Raw genomic sequence first — 7,503 nt, 5'->3', positions numbered from 1 at the left:
GTGATCTGTGTGTCTGGTCGTTGTGAACTGACCGATCATCGCAGCACGTCCAGTCTGAAATACCACTCGACGGCCAAGCACACAGCTGATGCCAATTCCCCCCCCCCGCCCTCCTGTTAAAGCATTTTTTTTCACCCTTTTATTGATGGACAGTGTTACATTGTGTGAGAGATTATTTGCTCCAAGTGAGAATGATACACTGAAATGTAAAACTACAGTACGCTACATGCCAAAAAAAATGTGAAAAAAATAATGGGACAAAAAGAAAGGACCTGGAGGAAAGTTATGCAAACATGGGTAGAACGTACAAAATCCACACAGAAAGGCCCGGAACAACCTGGATGCGAACCCAGAACCTTCTTACTGAGGACACAGAGCTAACCATTGGGCCACCCACTAGTCAAAACTTACACTTCATCTGGGTCAGTCGCCTGAGGACAGATGGTATCACTATGAAAAGGTTTGAACACTTGTGTCATTGTTCTCCTCATATCAACACAATGCCAGGGACTAACATTACATAACAGTCATTGCAGCAGCTAGACACAAGAGGGTTTCAAAACAGTTCGAAAACAGGAAATTACAGTCAAATGGCCAGCGCTTTAGGGGGAACTGGGCCGGACTCGCAGTGAGTCCTCAAGAACAGAGTTTTAACTCATGTAGGGAGGGTGGGGGGGGGGGGGGAGAATAAATTCAAGCTTCTTCTCCCGTTGCGCTTTGGTAGGGAGAGGGAGAATAAAGTCAATAAGTTTAAAATCAACTTCAATCCAGCATTCTTTCTGAAGTTCCTTCTGAAGAAGGCTGGACGCCAAAACACATTCAAATTGGTTTTGATCTTATTCTATTGAGAATATGCCAGATGATTTACACTCATGTAGCAGCACACTAAGGTTGTTTTACACCACGAAAGCGGTTCTGATCCAACTTTAACAATCTTTAAATTTTGAAAATGACGAGAGTAGAGCTTTTGATAAATTGGCTGCTATTAAATTAATCTTTAATTTTTTCATGAAAGAAAGTTGCAAATTATCTGATTCAGCTTCTTAAATGTGAATATGTTCTAGTTTCTTCTCTCCTCTGTGACAGTAAACTGAATGTCTTTGAGTTGTGGACAAAACAAAGACAATGGAGGACGTCTTCTTGGGCTTTGAAAACCTCAGATTTCTCACCATTTTCTGACATTTAATCCACCAGAAAACCAATCGACTATTAAGAAAGTACTCAACATATTAGTCAACAGTGGAAATAATTGTTAGTTGCAGCCCTAATTTAGAGTTATAAGCCTTTTTCTACCGTCTGTGTGTAGTTTACACCCCCCCCCCGCCATTGTGCAAGGTATACAAGGGAGTGATTATCTTAAATGTAATAGGTATACATTTCGCAATATTTTACAACAGACTTTTGCTGGAAAACTATCAATGAAAAAAACAGACATATGTGACAGTAAAGTAACGATTATTTCTTGAGAAATGTTTTATTATCGTGGGTGGAACACTCAACTCTACATGACGGATTACAGATAAGAATAGAGATCATCTTTCTGTTTACCTTGAAGCATTATCTCGCTCTGCAAAACACAAGATAATCTTGACCTTATAGTAATCTTGAAAAAAGTAGTGACGTTAAGTGGTGGCATGGTGTGTTGAAACTTTGGTCTACAGCTACCGTGTCGGTCTTCGGCTGACCGAACAGGCAGAAACTGCTTACTGTATTACTGTACTACAGCCGAAGCATGGTGAATGAGTTAATGAAGTTTGGAGAAGCAGTCTCCTAAGATGTACAGTACACACAAGCACATGTGTTTGCAGTCATGGCCCTGAAGCTCTGGACCGATCTGCTTAAGGATATCAGGTCAGCTGAGTCAGTGATCTCCTTTATGTAGTAACTTCTTAAAATATACTTTTATCTGAGAGCCTTTCCCGATTTTATTTGAACCTCCCTTGAACTGTCTTTTGAGGTTGTGTTTTTCTTTTCTTACCTACACTGTACAGGGTTTTACACCAAATAGTTTTTATTGGTTGCAGAAAGGAAGAACTGGAGAGCTTCTTCTCTCGGTGGCTCTTTGATCTTCGATAGACATCAAGGTAAAGCCCATGAAAAGCTATTTAAAAGGCCTTTATTTCAACTGGCATATTCTCAATAGAATACGATTAAAACCAACTTCAACAAATTTCGGCATCCAGCCTTCTTTCTGCAGAAGGCTGGACGCCGATACACATTGAAGTTAGTTTTGAACTTATTCTATTGAGAATATGCCAGATTAATTATTCAGAATATGACAAATGAATTAAAGGCTTTCTTTATTCTTAAGACGAGTACGTTGGGGTTGCACTTGATGTCTATTGTTTTTTTTTATTGGTGTTCCTATGATCTGAGGCCTATCCTACGAATCAAGATCAACATGTCCTGGGTTTCTTTCAGTTACCCGGCTTCACCTAACCCAACAACCGCGGTCTAGGATAAGCTTTGTCACCACGGTGGTTAACAACTAGTACAATCCACCCGGGGTTTTCCAATCCAGCGATGCACGCATTCACATAAAAGAGGCGGTGTTTGCACAGCACGTCCAATCGCAAACATCTACCAGATCTGCATATTTCACATCAGAAGAGCAAACTATAATTCTACATAAATACTAAGTACACAGACACGCTTTTACAGCAAAACACTAGAGTTGCTGCTTCCTAAAACAGGAAGGAAAGCTGGAAAAAAGGCTGTGTAAATCATGACATTTATCAATATCACTTCCCCATCAGTCAGGCACAAGATGTGACCATAATTACACTTGTGATTTAGCCTTTTTATTTCAGTTGCTACCCTGGCAATGGGAAGCGACCGTGAGAGCCAATACAAAAAAAAAAATGATAAAAAACAAATCAAACAGACGTGTGCATTGGCAACACATGGCTCAAGAAGCCGACCTATAAGAAATCTTGTAGGCTAAACTCACTCAGAAAACATTTGAGTGTTTTTTATATTCATTGATATAAGGGCGAAATCACCATCACCAAACCCACCAGACTCCATTTAAATACTCACTACTTTTATCGTAAAACACTAATAGGCCAAGCCTATGTAATTTCCTCCACTTAAAATCCATATCTTTCATAAAAATACCCATCAGGGAATGTTAAAGGGGTTGTTGGTCTTCTAAGAACGGTGATGCTGTTATCAACCAAGTATTGATTGGTCAGTAGGCGGTGCTTTTTCACTGGTTGATCTCTAACCAACAACATTAGGTTAGGTGTTCAGTTTAAGTTACCCCGCCGATTTAACCTGGTAACAAGTAATTCTCCATTGTGATAAACTTAACCGGGGGTCGAACCTGAAGTTACCTCGTTGACGCCACATCTGGCTTCGTAATACTGGCCTATGGTCCGTTTCATTATTTAGTAAAGCACCTTGTAAAGTGGAGTTCAGGGGTGGCACGGTTCATGGAAAAACATCCGGCTTGTCTCGGTTTGGATCGCGTGTGCGTTGCACGGTCCGATGCATGCGCAATGTAGCCTTGCGCACGTATGTCACATCAGACAGGGCGTTTCCCATTTGGGCGATAGAAGAGGTGGACAAGTACCAACAACAAATACAGCGAAAGACCGAGCAAAACATGTCAGACCGTCCTGCCAACCTGTAAACATTTTAACATCAATGTAGTGTAACTTTTTATTTTAATTCTGAAATGGCTGCTGTTTCAATACTGTCAGCTCTCTGCATTAGGCGGAGCTGCTGCCACACACACACACACACACACACACACACACACACACACACACACACACACACACACACACACACACACACACACACCTCGTTATTGTAAGTGCAATGATAAGTCAAAGTCGACCCGGCAAGGCAAGTGCGTCCCTGCAAGTGCGTTCCTGCATTTTGGATTTTAAAAAAAACAAACAAACCGCATGTAACCAATAAATAAAATAACTCCAAAAGATTTCCACCCGGAGATAAAAACAAACAAAACATAACATAACAGGAGCAATATGTTGCCTCCCTGTCAACCGCCAGTGACATAACCCAATAAAAAAACTCTGCGGTATTTGAACTACTCGCCCCAACAGTAAGAATCCAGTCTCAGGGTAAATGCTGATCATTCTTCAGTGTCACTTACGTCGACACAAATGGTGGATGTCAGTCAGTCAGTGACAGTGAGGAGGAAACCTGACAACCACAGGTAAACCCTGCTGTCGCTAGGCAACACTCAACACTACACGACTAATATTTTGTTTGACAGAAGCATGTTAACAGTATTGTTCTGTTAACTTTGAACCAAATAAGGTAAAAGTTAGAAAAAAAAACATTTTTGATTACAGTGATGATCCCTGGCTGCTATTTAATAAACCAATGTGCAGTTCATGATCACAAAACCATGGGCGTCAGATTGGTTTGAAATGTGCTGGGGACAGAGGGACGCATTCGGAACTGCGTTTCCAGAAGTGCTGGGTACAATGACGCATTCATTTTTTTTTGTCTCTTTCGCAAAGGTCATGTTTTGAAAGACGCTCCTGCAGCTTAGTAATGTAAATGAATTAAAATCTGGTTTAATGTAGGCCCTACCTAAACAGTGATCAATGATCAATGATCACCAGATTTCTCTCTCTCGCTGCTCTTTCAATTTCCTTGCGGGAGTCATCCCAAAAGGATTATTAAAGAGAAATCTAAGTCTAAGTCATAACCACGGAAAACCGTCAAAGTTATCGAACCAAAAGTCCAGTTATTATGGATGTTATTGGACATTTGAAGCGTTTCTGCTTCACATTTTCAGCGGTGCAGCGGAGCGGCTGTGGGTTGACTCCCCACGGTTCTCATGGGGTTTAAGTCATAACTTGAAAAAGCTTAACGTGATCGAATGTACCTAAACAACGATCAATTATCACCCAATTTCTTTTTTTTGGACAGTTTTCAGTGTTTATGAGGAGCGATATGAGACATAAATTTGGTAGTCATTGATCTTTGTTTAGGTACATTAAACAATGCTAAGCTGTTTCCTCGCCATAGACACCAATAAAGAAGAAATGGTTAATGTGACATACCTTCTATAATCGTCGGATTTTGGTTTAGGTTTTTTTTGATAGGCTTATGTGTTTATGACAAGATATGGCCATGAGAAATTTGGCGTTAATCGTCGTTTAGCATAGACAGTTAAAGAAAGTTGTTCAGGTACGTTAAACCACGTTAAGCATTTTCACGTTGAGCGTTGTAGAACGTCCCGACCGGCCGTGTTAGGAACAGAGAAGCGAGTATCAGCGCAGCAGCAGGGCGGCTGTGTCTGTGCCGACTCTCTGGGCGAGTTTTTGTGGATTTTTTTGGCATCTGTTGCTGGTTTTTTTTTTTTTTTTTTAACTAAACTGAGCTTGAAGGTTTAAAAAAATAAAAAGGTGGCGAGTACAAAATGACTCATGATGAAACCTGATGATGGGTACTCATACCCACCGCCCCTACCAAAATCAACGCCTAAAAGATGGATCTGAACCACATATACAGAGGGCATGTGTTAAATAAAAGGTTTTTTTCTCCCCTTTTAAACTCTGCTGTTTTGTACGTACTGCTGTCGCAGTGATGTTGGGATCTTAACAATTATCTTTAAATGTTTTAATGTCTTAAAATCATGAGGTGTTGGGCTTTAAAACAATGTGTACTTGGCATAATGAAGTGGGGATTCACCTGGAAGTCTAAAATGTGTTTCCTTCATCAAACTGCAAGTGTGCTCGAGTAATTTTCCACACAAAGAAACCCAAAGTTTGCTGATGCAGGCTTAATCTTTCTTCGTGTACACATGTGAAAATATCAAGTCACAGCACACTATCTCTGAAAAACTGGCACAAAGGCGTTGTGACACAGTGATCCCGTTCGAGGGTGAATCCTGGAAGGAAACAGACACTGTAAAAGGAGCGCTTCCAGCTATTTATCTGCTGTAGCATGCAAATAAGAATTTGACTAAAAGGATTGTCTAAAAGATACATGTTAACACGTTGATCTTACTACAGTTTTACTTAGAATAGTCAAATTAGTCAGACTCACACCTAGGGATGGGTCGAGACCCGGTTCCATTAGGACTCGGTTACAAAAGTCTCAACATTTTGTTTTGAGTACAGCGTGTGTGTAAAGACCATGGGTAAAGACTAGCCTCCCCCCCCGCAAATCATTCCAAACTGGCTTCAAATGGTTGGACTGGCAACCGAGAGCACTGCCCCATGAAGCGCTTCATCAACTCGTTGAAACAAGAACAGCAACAGAACAAATCAGTATCGATTAAGACTCGGATCGTTAACCAGTCTCGAAAATGGAATCAGTATCAAAAATTAAGGAGCCCCATCGCTACTCGCACCTCGTCTGCCGTTAGCGTGGGAAGTAACAGAAAGTTCAAAAGTCACCGACATCACGCGCCTCTAACGCTCAGGGATTAACACGGTATAACTTTAATCCACACAAAAAGTGTGAAAGCAAAAAATTGCTCCGGAAAATAGTTCCACACACATAACCCCCCGTAAAACTGAAACTTGGGATTTTAGTACAGATTAGACAAACTGGATTTTTCCAGTCTTTATGCTAAGCTAAGCTAGCTGACTGCAGCCTCATATTCACTGTACAGACACGAGAGTACCAAAATATTTTCATTTAACTCTGGGCAAGACAGCAAAAACGCATTATCCCCAAATGGTCAAAATATTGCTTTAACAGAAGACTAGGGGCGCAAAAAATTATTCTTTTCTTCTTCTTTTATTCATTAATATGTTGATTATTTTCTTGATTAATTGATTAGCTGTTTGGTCTATAAAATGTCAGAAACTGTCTTGTTTCGTCCACAACTTAAAAGATATTCACTTCACTGTCAAAGAGGAGAGACAAAACTAAAAAAAATAAAAATGACTCAACCGATTTAAATGATTATTAAAATAGTTGGCGATTTATTTAATAGTTAACAACTTATTGTTTCATCTTTGCAGCTTTAGCTGTGGCCTTCGTTGAGCAGTGAAAAAGTAGTAGAAATGATCCGCCATCCGATGTATTTTAGAGTTTATGTAAAAATGATGCTTATCTTTGAGGCTTAAACGAGGCGTCGTCGTAACAGAACATTTGTGTATTCTAAGTCGGACACAAAACTCAAGTTTTTTTGTTGAAACACGAGGACTCAAAAAGGGACATGCTTTAAAAGGCCATCACTTTAATGTTTAGATCTTTTCGAATCATAAAATCCAGGTAAAACCTCTCAAAACAGCACCCTGGGGATACGCAACACAAAGCTCCAAGAGAGAACCTGAACCACTGGTCCTTTTAAACCCAGATTGCCATGTGAAATAACGGCATTTCAAATTTGCACAAACGGCGTACCTTGGATTGTTTTCAAAAGGAGACTTGCATTATACATATATTTTTAAAACCATATTCCACCCATGCAGTGAGCACTTTACATGATGACTAAGAGCCTTCATGTATTTTGATAATTTTCTTTTTTAATATATATATATATATATATATATATATATATAT

The 7,503-nt window shown here is 39.9% G+C and overlaps 1 protein-coding gene and 2 long non-coding RNA genes across 3 annotated transcripts in view; 1 reads left to right on the top strand and 2 right to left on the bottom strand.

Moving 5' to 3' along the window:
- Positions 1 to 7,503, bottom strand: part of iqgap1 (IQ motif containing GTPase activating protein 1) — a 67,497-nt gene that overhangs the window by 48,989 nt on the left and 11,005 nt on the right. The window lies entirely within an intron of this gene.
- The window catches only part of LOC116687298 (uncharacterized), a 22,191-nt gene that overhangs the window by 6,437 nt on the left and 8,251 nt on the right, over positions 1 to 7,503 (bottom strand). Inside the window, exon 2 of the long non-coding RNA XR_004331506.1 lies at positions 5,442 to 5,450. This is a non-coding gene — a long non-coding RNA (uncharacterized LOC116687298). The remainder of the gene's footprint in view (positions 1 to 5,441; positions 5,451 to 7,503) is intronic.
- The window catches only part of LOC116687322 (uncharacterized), a 19,874-nt gene that overhangs the window by 4,129 nt on the left and 8,242 nt on the right, over positions 1 to 7,503 (top strand). The window lies entirely within an intron of this gene.

Source organism: Etheostoma spectabile, chromosome 1 (genome assembly GCF_008692095.1).
Source record: "Etheostoma spectabile isolate EspeVRDwgs_2016 chromosome 1, UIUC_Espe_1.0, whole genome shotgun sequence".
Classification (NCBI taxonomy): Eukaryota; Metazoa; Chordata; class Actinopteri; order Perciformes; family Percidae; genus Etheostoma; species Etheostoma spectabile.
The sequence above is the reverse complement of the archived record's forward strand: the minus strand, read 5'-3'. Positions and strand labels throughout refer to the sequence as shown.